General features: G+C 38.2%; 1 long non-coding RNA gene across 2 annotated transcripts in view; it reads right to left on the bottom strand.

Annotated features, from left to right (window-relative positions):
* The window catches only part of LOC136688455 (uncharacterized), a 41,691-nt gene extending 31,302 nt beyond the window's left edge, over positions 1–10,389 (bottom strand). For both annotated transcript variants that reach the window (XR_010801151.1, XR_010801157.1), the window contains exon 1: positions 10,313–10,389. This is a non-coding gene — a long non-coding RNA (uncharacterized lncRNA). The remainder of the gene's footprint in view (positions 1–10,312) is intronic.
* Positions 10,390–15,953: the final 5,564 nt, after the last annotated feature.

Here is a 15,953-nt window from a genome sequence, read left to right on the forward strand (position 1 = left end):
ATGAAGCTGTGTTCTGTGACTGGCCATGTAGTGTGTGTAGCCTGACCCTGAAATATGAGAGGGCCCGCCAATATACCCAGCCCAGAGTGGTGTCTGCTAACAGCAAAAGTGGGTTAGTGACCACAAATGACCATTAAAACATAAAGTTACAACTACAGAGTGTGAAGTTAGGATATGAGTAGGCGTTCCTCCAAGAAATGGAACGTGTAGTATGTAAAGAATGAGTTGTAATCAAAGTGATTTATGCCAAAGAACACATCTCAGTGTAGAATCAGGTTTTTGTTGTGTGCTACTCAAAGTTCAAGGATAAAGAGGCATTTACTGCGATTTCAGATATATACAAGTACAATGTGAAACAGGACCATAGTGCAACCCAGAACATGAGTGCAGAAAATACAATGAGTGCAAACAAGACAAGGTTTATTCAAGGACTAATAATAAATAACAGGGACAATAGACACATAACAGAGAGTGCATTTCTAACTATGAACCATTTCAGTAGAAAGCTGTAACATGCCATGATATAATAGCACACATTATGAGAATAGCAGGGACCCCATAGTGGCCACTGTTCCTTACTGAGCCGCCATCTTGGATTGGATACAGAATTGGGGGCTTTCTTTATTGTTGAATATGTTGGGGGTAGGGGGGTTACTGCTGAGCAAACCTGCTTACTATTATTTGGTTTCTTTTATTTTTAATTAAATGTGATTGCAGTGTGATATACACTCATTCACCATAACATTATAACCACCTACTTTTATCTACACTCACTGTCCAATCTCAGAGTTCCACTAACCATTTAGGAGCACTTTGTAGATTCATAATTACAGACTATAGCCTATTTGTTGCTTTGTATACTTTATTTTCCTCGTTCAACCTGTCCGTCAATGGTCAGGACCCCAAGAGGACCATCACAGGGCAGATAAGATTTGGGTAGTGGATCATATTCAGCACTGCAGTGACACTGATGTGGTGGTTATGTGTTAATGTTGGGATGGTACACATGGATCAGACACAGCAGTGCTGCTGGAGTTTTTAAACACTGTCCACTCTGTTAGACACACCTGCCTCGTTGGTCTACCTTGTAGATGTAAAGTTAGAGACAGTAGCTCATCTGTTTGCTGCACAGTTTGTGTTGGTCGTCCTCTAGTCCTTCATCAGTGGACACAGGACTCTGTCAGCTGGATATTTTTAGTTGGTGGACTGTTCTCAAGCCAGTGGTGACACTAAGGCCTTTAGAAACTACAGAAGCAGTGCTGTGTTTGATCCACTCATACCAGCACAACGCACACTAACACACCACCACCACGTCGGTGTCACTGCAGCACTGAGAATGATCCACCTTCCAAAATCACACCTGCTCGGTGGTGGCCCTGATAATTGAAGAACAGTGGGCAAACTCTAGTCAGTAAACGTATAAGTATAAAGTGCTCCTGTGGACAGTGGAGCTGAAATAATGGAAAGTGAGTGTAGAAAAAAGGAGGTGGTCATAATACTATGGTATGAATTGTTCACTTGTACTCCATGCAGAATGGAGATTGGCCTTGTCTTACTGGAATAAGCAAGGATATCCCAGAAAATGACATGGAATTGATGGCAGCATTTAGCCACATGATGTGTATATATCATTCTGCATTAACAGTGCATTCACAGATATACCAGTCACGCATATCATGTGAAGTATTGCTCTCACCACCATCATGAATGCTGGCTTTTGAAAGGTGTGCTTAAAACATGACAACTTGGTAAACATGGTATCTGATTTCCAAAAAATTTAATTTTAAATTGTCAGACCGTAATATACTTTTGCACCTCATTTGAGTTCAATTTAAATAAGCTCCAGCCAAAACAAAAAGGGAAGCATGTTCGAATATTGTTCATATATGGTTTCTTCTTTGCATTTGTGAGTTTTACCTTGCTTTTATGGAGTCAGCAACAAACTATATTCACAGACAATAGTTTTGTGAAAAGTTTCTGAGCCCTGCAATGAAAATTCTGCAGTGATTTCCACTAAAAAAAATCATGTCAGTTTTTAATGCAGTGCCACCTGAGAGCCTTAAGTCTACAGCCAGTCAATATTTACTTCGTTCCTTGCCCTTGCATACAGATTTCTCCAGGTTCCTCATGGAACCTTTTAAAGATGATGTGTGCTGTAGATGATGAAATCTCCAAGTTGTTTAATAGTTTAGGCTGAGAAAGGTGATTTAAAGGTTAAATTGTTTCAGTATTTGAGTCTCTATCTTTATTTCTGAAAGACTCAGCCTCCCTGAGATGCTCTTTTTAAACACAATCATGACACTGACCTGAAGCCAATTAATTTTTTAACACAAATCTACATGTCGTTTTTCCCCACTGTCATTTATTTATTTATTTATTTATTGGGGGGGGGGGGGGGTATGTTGCTAGCATCAATTAAAAATGGTCACAGATGTTTTTTTCAAATAACAGTAACTATTCTTAATGTCAACATTTGAAATATTGTCCTTGTACTATTTTCAATAATATACTATTTTCAATTAAGTTTAAAATATTTGTATATTATTAAATTATTTCCTTATTTACATTTTGAACAGAATTCTTTTCTGGAAAAGGGTTTTGTATAATGTTGCAAACTATAATCACAACACTAAATATTTACTTGTGTTTCTGCTCAACTGCTGATTCACTGACTAATGCCCTCCACATACCTTATAGTTCTACTGTATCACCGTGACCTGGGGGGTTATTATGTCCCCGAGAAATCAGCATCTATGGATAATAACAACCACCCACTAGCCTACTTCATTAAGTCTACCATAAGAACATGTCATTGTAAGTATTCTTGTAAATAACAAATTAACCACAGGCCTATCTTTAAGTGCACTAGAGATACAGTTGATGTCTCTAGTGAAAAGACTTTGCAATATTGAAATTTTCTTTAATTTCAGATAATAATGTAAGATAGTGTTGATTTAATGGTTCTGTGGCTCATTGCATATTTGGTGTAAAACCATTATGTGATAATGTGTAAAATGTGGTTTGAAAAGTTTGTGATCAGCAGTGATATGTAGACACACAAACATAGTCATGGTGATAGGAATCTGCCCAAACTTGAAATATATTTCTTTAATTGGCTTAGGGTAACAAAGGGCACCGTTATACAAGAATTAATGCAAGGACCAATAAGACTGCATGACATTACATGATGTTATATTGTATTTGGTAACAATTTGGCAAGAGCTTTTAGGTATCGGATATCTGTGAGCCCAGTGGCTAGAGTAGCAGACAGGATTTGCTGAGGCACAGGGATCCTCAATAGTTGTATTTGTGTAGTGCGTGCTGCATATCGTAGTCAGAGATTATTTACAAATGAAAATATGAAAAAATATTCTAAAATCATGAATTTCTATAAAACTAAAAGCCAAAGCTTCAGTAAGGTCCTTGCATGCACTTAGGAGGCATGTTATGATTCATTCAGGCCTAGATGATAAATGTACAAATTATCCTTTGATTAACCCAAATCTACAAGCTGTTTGTCCAGTATTAGTGATAATGACAGACGAAGGCCATCAGAAATCTCTTTATTTCGCTGACACTGCTTGTGTGGCAGGGTGTACAGGCTATGATTCTGACAGGAGAGATGCATTTCATTACAAGATAATGTTATGGCAAATGCAAGATTATCCTCTTAATACCTTTCACTGAGGCCAGTGTTGTGCAACACTGAGTGAATCTTGGCAGATCAAGCTGCCACTGCCATCTAGCAGCGAATGAGAGAACTCCTCCTCCCACATGACTAAGCATGCCAATCTGTACAGGCAGATATGAAAGAGGTTTGGGGGTGGCATGCTTTGATCAGGATGCAAAAATGTTACAAATTTATCAAAGAGTGAAGTGACTACATTCAGTGAGGCTTCATTTCAATTGATTATTTATTAAATAGATTCTGATTAATATATCAAATAACAAGATCATGACCAAAGAGGCTATTCATATTTCTTATGATTTTTCCATATACATTTTCTACACTGATATTTCCTGAGGCACCTCACATCCTCCCAAATTTTCTCCATATTAAAACGGAACTATTTTTATACATGTAGATCTACATATGCCTACGCATCTGTTAATGTGGTGCTGGATTCACTTCTAGAGTGACATTTTACAGTTAAAAACTACAAAAATAAACCAGTGATGATGCATCTCAAAGGTAGGATTACCTTTGAAACACTGTGAATGCTTGAAGTTGAAATAGGTTGAATTTTTTGTTTTTTGAGATGTCCATTTAAAAGTGCTCTGGCTGTGAGTACTGCCAGAAAAACAGAAATCTCATTGCAAGAATATACCTGTGGTAACAAATCTTTACAGTGCAGAAATGGATTACAATATAGGGTTGCCACATCTGAGTAGTGAAAAACCTGGACCGGGGCTGGGTATTGTCGTACTACTTTCGAGGTAGAGACTGGAGACTAACTAGCTGTCTAGGGAGCGAGTTTTCACTACGTTTTCGATCACAGCCTACATAACAATCAATCAAATAAAAGCATCAGTCCACTACAGCAACATAGACACCAGCATGCCACACCTATGTAGGTGCAGGGAAGAGAACATTGATGCACCAGCAGAATATGCTTATTTGAAGGTGAATGAATATGTCAATGGAAGAGTGTTTTCACAAAAAACCAGGACAACTGGCATCCCGAGAAGGATGATTAATTTTCCGGGGCAGACAGTAAAAAAAAAAAAAAAAAAGAGAATGATCCTGGGAAAACCAGGACGTGTGGCAACACTAAAACAATAGTAGGATATGAAGCTAAGAACTAAAATTAGCAAAGTTGCTGGCTAGCTAGCTATAACACCTAGCTTCTTCTTTGGAGCTGAAAAGGTATAAACCTGTCTCTGGCAATACATTTTGTACTTAACGTGATACCTGTTTTTACCTTAACTGTAAAGTTTGTAGGCTAAGGTATGATTACAATAATGCTAATTGGCTGCATTTATTAGCTTATAGACAAGAGGACAGGACCAAGGCCAAGTTGTCAGTACTGACTGACTCTCAGGAATACCCACTGGCTGTATTTGCCAAAGTCCAAAGTCACAGCTCTTGTAGATGAACCCCCTGCCAACTCTGAGGTGCACTTAGACTGCTTCAATCCTGTCTATGAAAATGACTTCATTTATTCATTATCTGTAATCGCTTATCCAGTTCAGGGTCGAGGTTGAAAACAACTTGCTTAGTTTAATTAGCTCATCTAAATCACCTTCATACTTACAAGATCCAATACCAACACAGTTATTTAAACAAATCTTACCTAAAGTCATTAGACCATTGCTCACAATAATAAACTCATCTGTCAACATTGGATATGTACCAAAACCTCTGAAACTAACAGTAATCAAACTAATTATTAAAAAACCCAAACTTGACCCTCTTGAGTTTGCAAACTACAGGCCAATATCAAACCTTCGTTTTATTGCTAAGATTCTAGAAAAAGTTGTGTCACAGCACAGTTGTGCTCTTACCTAAAAAACAATGACATTCATGACATTTTTCAGTCTGGATTTAGACCAAATCACAGAAACAGCTCTAACAAGAGTAACAAATGACTTACTCCTTTCACTTGATAAGGGCTGTATCTCTATTCTGGTGCTGCTTGACCTTAGCGCAGCGTTTGATACCATAGATCATCTGATGCTAGTTGATAGGCTGGAAAATCTGGTAGGAATAAAAGGATCTGCCCTCTCTTTTTATTCAGATCCTATTTATCTGACCGTTATCAATTTGTTTATCTGAATAATAAATCCCCACATCATACTTTAGTTAAACATGGTGTTCCACAAGGGTCAGTGCTTGGCCCTATATTATTCACACTCTATATGATGCCACTGGGTAGATTAATCGGTAAGCATGGTATTCAATTCCACTGTTACGCTGATGACACACAACTGTATATATCAGCCAAACCTAATGATGTTGCTTGTCTACATAAAACAACAGGATGTCTTACTGAAATAAATTTTCTCATGTTAAATTCTGATAAAACTGAGGTCTTGTTACTAGGTACAGATACTCAGAAACATTCACTCAGAAATGCAGTTATTAATCTTGATAATTCAACAGCAATACACAGTACCATCATTAAAAACTTAGGGGTAGCTCTTGATTCGAATCTCACATTTGATTTGACCACAGAATTTCATTCGAATCTCATATATCCAGTACAGTCAAAACTGTAAACCTTCTTCCACCTTCGCAATATTACCAAAATTTGCCGAATTATATCCTTAAAAGATGCAGAAAACTAGTGTATGCATTTATAACTTCATGTCTAGACTACTGCAATACGCTCCTGGCAGGGAGCTCGTGCAAAGCATTACAAAAGCTTCAGTTAGTTCAAAATGCAGCAGCCAGAGTGCTCACTAGAGCTAAAACATTTGACCATATAACCCCAGTTCTCTTGTCCCTACACTGGATACCCATAAAATTTTGCATTGACTATAAAATACTTCTTAGCCTATAAATTTCTAAATGCTTTAGGCCCGCAGTATCTTACTGAACTACTCATACCTTACCTACCGTTCCATACACTTCTTTCACAGAACGCCTGTCTACTCTTAGTTCCTCGTATTAAGAAAAACACTGCATTCTCTGAATTATTCTTAGATTATTCTCAGAATTCTGACTTTATTCTTGGAATCTTTTTATTTTCCAAATGGCCCTAAAACTCTGTTGTACTAGTGTATTCTTTTACTCCAAATTTAGTTAAATAATTATAATAAGTCTACACTAATAAAAGTAAAGGCCCTCCTAGGAGCAAACTCTTTTCTAAGAAACTTCATGAATAACTAAAAAAACTGAAGAAAGTAAAATAAATCAGCCCTATTTTACAGGCCATGTTGATCACACAAGGTTGCCAGGTGTTCTGCAAAGTCATTCCATTTCAATTTTCTCTAATCTCTACGGCTTTAATTCCAGCAAAGCTTTTCTCTTATGATTTTACTACATAAGTCAGCACAGTGAAGTTTTCTGGCAGTCAGAGACAACCTGTAATTACTTCCTATCAGCTTTGCCACAAGGGCAACTGGAACAGGACAAAGATGAAAAAATGGCCACTACATTTTTAGGGATCAAAGAAGAGCCCAGACTCTTAAAGAACAAGGAGACTTAAGTTGTTATCTGAATCATAATTTGAAACCCTTTTTTTTCAACCCAGTGCTCTCCCATAGTTATCTTTTAACCAGAATAAATATGTGTTCTCTGAGGTCAGGTGGATTGACATTTTGATTCAGATGGATTACCTTGAAGGTGTAGAATGAACTCATAAAATGAAGTAACCTCTGGAATGTTTGATTCTTTTGTTGATAAATCAGGTGTGTCATCTATACAAGATAGCAGTGTTTATGTAGTTCCTGCTTGTTTTTTCATATACACACATTTGTAGTCAAACACTGTGATATTCCATCCATCCATCCATCCATTATCTGTAACCGCTTATCCAATTTAGGGTCGCGGGGGGTCCAGAGCCTACCTGGAATCATCGGGCGCAAGGCGGGAATACACCCTGGAGGGGACGCCAGTCCTTCACAGGGCCACTGTGATATTCAAAAATTACAATTAGATTCTCAATTTAGAACCTACTATAAGGGAAGGTTTTGCTAGTGATTTAAACATTATGAAATATAAGAACTATGTCAACATTGTTGTAATACTCTCTAGACTTCACAGATATCTCACAGTGGTAAGTAATGACCAGTTGTTTAGACTGTCTTGTGTTTTTACACAATGAGATATATTCACAGACAGTTCTGACAGCTCTTGGATCAGCGTGCAGCTCACATCTCAACCTGTCTCTGCTGAGCTGTCTATCAGGTTGCTAAGCTAAATCACTAGGGCTGAGTAGTTGGAGGAAGTTGGGTCTATGAAGGGAGGTAATCAAGTCATACAGCAGAAGCAGTGTCATTTTACATACTTCTCTGTGTGCTATGTCTGATAGCATGAGCCACATAATCCTGAGTAAATTGGTCAGTTTTACCTGGGCTTAGTCCACATTATTTGTGACTATGTCACAGTAGCGGAAATACATGCAATGAATCTGAATTCCTTTTTGCAGCAGCTGTTGTGAGGTTGGCCAAGCTTATCAAAATGTGTTTAAATATCCCATACATACATGCATACAGTACCAGTCAAAGGTTTGGACACATCATCTCAGACATTGGTGGAATAGATGATGATTCTGTATAGACCTGCATACCAGCCCCTACCTCTGCACAACCCAAGTTATGGTCTCAAACATTAAAAAGGCGAACAGTTCTACACATTAACTCTTGACAAGGCCACAACTGTTCACTGAAAACCATTCCAGGTGACAACCTCATGAAGCTGACTGAGAGGATGTCCAAGTGTGTGCAAAGCTGTCATCAAAGCAACAGGTGGCTACTTAGAAGAAATCTAAAATATAAAACATATTCTGGTTTAACTTTTTAATTTACTACATAATTCTGTCATAGTTTTAATGTCTTCCATATTCAATTACAATGTAGAAAACAATAAAAAAAAAAAATAAAAAAAACATTGAATGAGATGTGTCCAAAGTTTTGACTGGTACTGTACATTGACCATGTGTGGAAAATGGCCCAACATGTCCAGTTCATGGTCGCAGTGGGTCTGGAGCCTACCCGGAATCATTGGCTGCAAGGTAGGAACACACCCTGGAGGGGGCACCAGTCCTTCACAGGGCGACTCACATACAAACCCACCATTCACTCACACAATCACACATTCACTCACATCTACGGACACGGTTTTTGGACCATGGGAGGGAAGAAACCGGAGCACCCGGAGGAAACACACAAGGACACAGGAGAATACACCAAACTCCTCACAGATACATACAAATTTTCCAAGGAACGAGCCGTCGCTCGGTCGATCTTTTGTTTTATGATGTGAGCCGAGATCTGAGTTACGAGTGAGTGAGCTTACACCACCCACCACTAGGTGGTCCAGCGAGCGTTCAGTTCACTTGCTTATCTTGCAGTGCAAGCATCTCTCTCCTATCACTGTTTATTTGTAGCATTAAGTGTGTAGCGAGTATGTTAAGCGATGGAGCGCGAAAGAAAAACTCCCCCAACCACCTCCACCATCTTTGTCTTAAAGGTAAACACAATTAATTGAACAAATTTATTTATTTACATTTCTTTTATTATGTATTATTCATTTTTTATACATTGTTATTTATAAGTACGTTTTTCTTATTTAAAGTTATCGGTCACTGAAGAAATTAAACTCGCAAGTCAAGGTATTACTGTATATAAATAATATTAGATAGTCAACATCATATGCAATTTGCTTGAACCATGACACAGCATTTATAAATTAATTAAAATATTTTGTAAAGCTTGTGCATTGTAGCAATTGTTCCTGCTGCTGCAGTTTAAAGTTTTTATGATTAATTTCCAGAAACTTTACTTTTTTTAATTTAAAATTAACATAATGCCAAATACCTTTAAAAAATTATTTTTTAAAAAAATTTAGTTTTTAATAGTTGGAATATCATATAAACTTATGTCATTTTTCTATGCTCTAGTTTTATGCATATTTGAAATTCCTGATCATTTGTAGAAAAAAAGTTTTGGTGTTTGTACACAGTCCTGGCTTTGGTTAGACATTCTTTCTCAGCAAATCTGGCACAGGCACCACTGAGAAAGCAGCACGTGGGAGCTGTTTGGCGGTGGAGAGACCTTCAAACAAACTGTAGGTTAATTTTGCTACTTCAGATGCATTGCTTAAGGTGGAACTGACTCCAAATTGTCAAGACCACTGACTTTGCGTGGAAGTAAATTCATAACAAGAGTGATACATAACTAAACAGTTCCACAAATGAGAAAGAGGGAATAAAAACTCACAGACAAGTTCAACCTTAACCATGAACCAGCTACAGCTAGCTTCTTCTTCAAACACACTATTCCACTTTAAAAGATGGAGCAAATTATATTTCCTAAGATGGAACTGTGGAGTTATTTTGCTTTAAGAACAGTATTTCTCCAGTTTATGTTGTCTTTAATGCAAATATGATACTACAATATATATATATATATATATATATATATATATATATATATATATATATATGAGGTATTGTTAATGGACTAAGAGCTTACTTACTTTGACCCTGAAGGAAATTGCTGAATAAAAATATAAACACAACGCTAGTTTTTGCTTCCATTTTTCAAGAGCTGACCTCCAAGATGTAAGATATTTTCTATGTACACAAAAGGCCTTTTTCTCTCAGATATTCTTCAAAAAATTGTCTAAATCTGTGTTACTGCGTACCTCTCCTTTGCCGAGCTAATCCATCAGCACAGGTGTGGCATATCAATATGCTGATTGCATAGGTGTGTGCCTTAGGCTGGCCACAATAAAACGCAGCTCTAAAATGTGCAGTTTTATCACACAGCACAATGCCACAGATGTCACAAATTTTGAGGGAGCGTGCAATTAGCATGCTGACTTCAGATATGTCCACCAGTAGTGATGGCAAAACGAGGCTTCATTAATCAACAAGACTTTCCAGGCCAAATGTTCATTACCTGAAGCCTCATTGAATCGTTCTCACTAGTTGAGTGAGGTGTTTGTGATGGTGAACACTCAGAATAAACACATCAATGATGTACACTGGCACTGAATGCAAGAGCGCTTATGGAACTGGGAGTGAAGGACAGTAAACTGCAACAGAGCAGCATGGGGAAAAGGGACAAATGTAACTTATTGATTCTTATTCAAAAACAAAAGACGCTTTTTAGCTGTGTTTGGGTTGAGGCGATTCCTTTTATATTTTTTTTGATACAATCTCCCCAGCCTTAGAGAATATCCTTTCAAATAGCACTGAGGAGGCCTGTGTGCATAAAAATGTCAGTGTTGGCTGATATAAATATGAATAAAACCCATGGAGGGCTCTAACCCTCTTAATGCAGTAGCGACACTCAAAATGAAACGATCATGTGTCCCACAGAATCCGAGGCCTTGTTTGTCATCAGTCATGTGATTTGTATTGTAATGGTGCAAGCCTCAAACCGGGGTTTTATCTGGCACACCCTTTTTTGCTCAACACAGGCTCCGGCGCCTGGTGTCACTATCCAGCAGAGCCTGTGAATTGCATGTTAATTTCTCTACGATAAGCCATATGTATAAGAGCTTTACACATTCAAACACCACACCAAGAACACATACAACTGCATATGACTGAATACTAATACTAAGATACTATTACAGTCACGTTAGAAAGGTATTTAAGGTCTCTGCTAACAGTGTTAAAAGATTCTCACAGAAGTCATTAGCCAGACTTGCCTGAGGTGAATGTTAGCTAAAGAGGTACAGTGCTTCTGACACTGAGCACATTTCAAATTATCAGCTAAATCAAGCTTATTATGTTGGAATTTCATTTCCCACTCATGCAAATCCCACCATATTTCTCAAAAACACACCCCGATAGCCAACTTGTAAATGCCAGCTGTGAACTGAAGGTTGAAAATTACGACATCCACCGCCTCCATATCCCTGGGCCCTCTCTCTCTCTCCTTTTTTATTTTTTTGTCTTTCTCTCTGCCTCTCTTTCCCTCTCTCTCTCTCTCTCCTCTCCCTTACCCCCAGACTCCCCTCCCCCCACCCCCACTCTCGTTATACAAGACAAGCTGGTGCGGCGTGCTTCTGTATTCAGCTCAGAGAGCGGCTTCTCGCCCACGCTCACTATGTCTTGCCACTTCCTTTTTGAAGCCACCAGCACCTGCCTCATGTGCCGTATACACGATTGACCAGATCCTACTTCCAGAAGAGTCCCAGCACAAATAAAGAGCATTCACAACACTTCATGAATGGATAGGATAAGCAGAGCTTTCAAAACCCCCACCAAAAAAAAAGTGCTGGAAAGCACAGTACTTTTTCTATTTTCTTGCGATGTATTTATCAGACTTGGGCCATCCTGAGGAACTGCAATATCTTATGATTACCCTCATTAAAATAAAACAAAACAAAAGCACATAAAAATAGATGAATTAGCTAATAAAATATACACTACAACACATGCATTATTAAGACATCATGTAAGAGCAGTCATTTTCCGATTCTCTGATTCTCTGATCACTGATTCCACTTCACATTGTGCAATAGCTATTAGACTGACACCAAATGACCTGTATCAGAGATTTTGTACTAAACCTATTTTAAACATGGCCACCTTGAGTGAGGGACCCACTCTGTAGAGCAGAATCTGGTTCTACAAAAAATGTGATTGTTCCTCTGATCTCACAAACAAAACTGCAGTGCAGAAATTAAATTTGTTTTCCTACCAAATTATTTCTTTATTTATTAGATTCATGTCATCATGCTTTAGGACCACATTCATTAAAACAAAACAAATCCAGAGCTTCTGAAATAGCTCTTTAGAATGCTTCACACTCGGCAGCTATTGATTAGCCACCCATGGGAACGTTCCATTTCCTAATATCATTATTCATTTCCGGGCGTCGTGTTGCTCGTTGAGAGCAGGCTTCCGTGATAATTAAAGAGTGGCCCCCAAACAAAGGCGTGATTGTATGCTGATGAGTGCGACGTTTTTCTGTCTCTCTCTCCTGGAGGATCCAGGTTTCTTTTTTTCCATGCTGTGCCAGAGGATTTGATCCGGCTTCACATTCCAAGCACGTCTGACTTTCAGCAGCTGACAGAGGAGGAGCTCAGCTTCTCTAGCATACACACACATCATCTGCCTTCTGCTCGCACTACTGACCAGCAAGTGTAGGTCTACTCACCTACTCGTCATCTGACCATTTTACTGTTTACTGACCTTAATGGAGTATCCCTGGCTGCCTGCATTTAATATCTTCAATAGACATGAATTAGCAATGGTCTGGAAAATTTGCTTCATCATGATTTAAGTTGGCTGAAACTCAGTTTAACCACAGTTTACTTTACATTTTAAAATTATTTTATGGCAAGTTCAACATCGAGACTGACCATCTTAGACTTTAATGTTTGCCATTTTGATTAAAGTACAAATAACTTTGGCAAACATACAACATATAATTTGATCATCCAAGACAAAAAATGTCCTGCTAAATCCTAAAGCTATTGGATGGTGCTCTTTCAATTCAGCAACAGTTTCACTGTTTCAAAGCCCAATGCTTAGTAGTTTTCTATCTTTTGGCACAAACACTTGGCACTTAGCTTTGTGAATTTAAGCCCATGTGCAGCTGCCCCAGGGCATTTAATACCAGTATAATGTGAAGTTCCTAATTAGAAAATGTGTCTAGAAACTTTTGGAGATGTAATATACACAGTCTAGTCGCCATATTATGACCATTACTTTGTTTCTACACTAACTGTCCATTCTCTCAGCTGCACTGACCCTTCAAGAGCACTCTACAATTGTAGGTCTACAATTACAGACTGTAGTCCATCTGTTTTTCTGCATACTTTGTTATCCCTCTTAAACCTTGTGTTTTTATGGTCAAGACCCCCCACAGATGATTTGGGTTGAGGATTGTTTTCAGGGCCGCAGTGACAATGACAAGTATGGTGGTGTGTTAGTATGTGTTGCAATGGTACGAGTGGATCAGAAACAGCAGTGCTGTCTGAGGTTTTACACACTGTGTCCGCTGACTGTCCACTCTGTTAGACACACTTAACTTCAGTAATTTACCTTGTTGGTCCACCTTGTAGCTGCACAGTTTGTGCTGATCATCCTCTAACCCTTCATCGGTGGTGACTGGACAATGTGAAATGGATGTTTTTGTTTGGTGTCCCGCAGTGAGGGCTTTAAATCTCCAGAAGCAGCTACTGTGTCTCATTCACTTGTACAAGCACAACACACACACACAAAACGCACCATACCAGCTCTGTGGGGATCCTGAGCACTGAAGAACATGGTGAAATGCAACTGACAAAGTATTCAGAACAACAGATGATCTAAAGATTGTAACTGTAAAACTACAAAGTGCTCCTGTACCATCAGTGGAGCTGAGAGAATGGAAAATGAGTGTGGATACCAAGAAGTGGTTATAAAAGTACGACCAGACAATCTAATCCATTAATATTCAAACTTTGAAATATATTGAAATATTTATAATTATATGTTGTTTGAATGTCTTGATTGATTCAAATGTCCACATTTTGGCTGGTTATGTGTAATATTACAAATACCATAAAATCACATAATAAATCAGAATCTAGAGTCTTACATTCTTCAGATTATTTTGTAGATTCTGTTTACAAATGATTATCTATTAGACCTACACTGTAAACCAGAATAAGTTATCAGAACTCAAAAAAATTAAGGCAATCTATTGCCATAAAATTTAAGTTCATAAACTTGTCAGAAGTATGCATAAACATTTACTATAAGTGTCTACAACTTAATTTAATGCTTTATACAACCCAAAAATACTATTAAGTACTATTAACCATAAATTCATTCACTGTCTGTAACACTCACACCTATAGACACTGCACGGCCAATCCACCTACCATTTGCTTTTGCACTGTGGGTGAACACACCAGACTCCTCAGAGCAGTGACCTGATGTGGGACTCGAACCCATTACCCTACGACTCTAGATCTATGTGACTGATTTTACCTGTTGTGCCACCACCCCTTGCGCTGAAATAAACACATGAACCTCTCCAAATTCAATAAAAGCAGTGAACCCCAGACCATCTGCCATCTTGGAAAATTGCTGCACTGGTCTCTGCTAAATCAACAGGACTCTGCTAAATCAAAATTTTACAATTTCACAAACTCAGAAAGAAGGAATTAATTTAACTGTTCATTTAAGTGAAACATTTTAATATATTTTATATTAGAATCACTCAGTCCAGTTAATCACTTTGAACATAAGGGTTTATAGTGTAGAGTGGAAAACTAAGTGTGGCACTACTTGATGCAAACACAACAGGATTTCTCTTCCTTTCCAAAAGCACACAAACCTACTGAGTGAAGAATTTAATTAGTACTATTGATATATGTAGAAATCAGGTTGTTTTCCTTTTACAATGATTAAGGAATAAAAACAAATAGTACAATCTACATATACATGTGAGAATATTAGCATTTTCTGAAGAAAAATCAAGGCCAACTACAGTGTTTCTGCCTCCGAAAGTTAATCAAAATTCTCCCCTCATTTCTACTTCTCCTTCTCAATCAGCTTCTTTTCTGCCTCCCAGAAACACATTCTTCCTCCTTCCATTTGACACAAATCTGCTCCAAACTGTCTGAGCGTATTTTGGGCCTGCACCAAGGGGAAAGTGTTGAGTCGATTCCCTTGAGCCTGGTCCATCTTTGATATGCTGCACCCAGCTCTTTGCAGCCAAGAGATTTCTCTAAGTACATTCCTCAGAGAGAGGGAGAGAGGGAAAGTGAGAGACACTTACATGGCGCTCCGCAGGCCTTCCCTCAGAGCTGATAAATAGCCTTGCTTGTTAGAAAAAAAAGAAGCCTGAGTTCCCGTAAGCACTAACTCAGGGAGAAAACTTGAGCAACATTTTAGCCTCCAACACATCTGCAAACTCTTCAGCGCTCGTTTGTTCCTGATTCCAGGTTTAACACTAAGGTTTTCTCCCCTGGGCTTCTGTTGTACCTTTTGTTGCAGGTTCTTTATTGTATTTTTTTTTTTTACTTCACTCTCCAAAAGCTTTGCTTTTCCTTTTATGGCATACTTATCTCAAGAACTTCAGAACTTCTCTACTTGTTAGTGCCCTTACTTTCTAAATATCAAAAATATCTCCTCACATTGGAGGGGATAATAAGGAAGTGAAGATTGTGAATTTTGAATGTGGTGGCTGAGAAGGGAACCTAATGTACATGTGCTTTTGCAATGCACCATATTTGGAGGGGCATTATTTTTAAAAAAAGCAAATCTTCCTTGCTGTGCATAATTCATGGAGATGGCCCACATTTCTGACCATTTCATTTCTAATTGGAAACT

The sequence above is a fragment of the Hoplias malabaricus genome, chromosome 1 (genome assembly GCF_029633855.1).
Source record: "Hoplias malabaricus isolate fHopMal1 chromosome 1, fHopMal1.hap1, whole genome shotgun sequence".
NCBI classification, from domain to species: domain Eukaryota; kingdom Metazoa; phylum Chordata; class Actinopteri; order Characiformes; family Erythrinidae; genus Hoplias; species Hoplias malabaricus.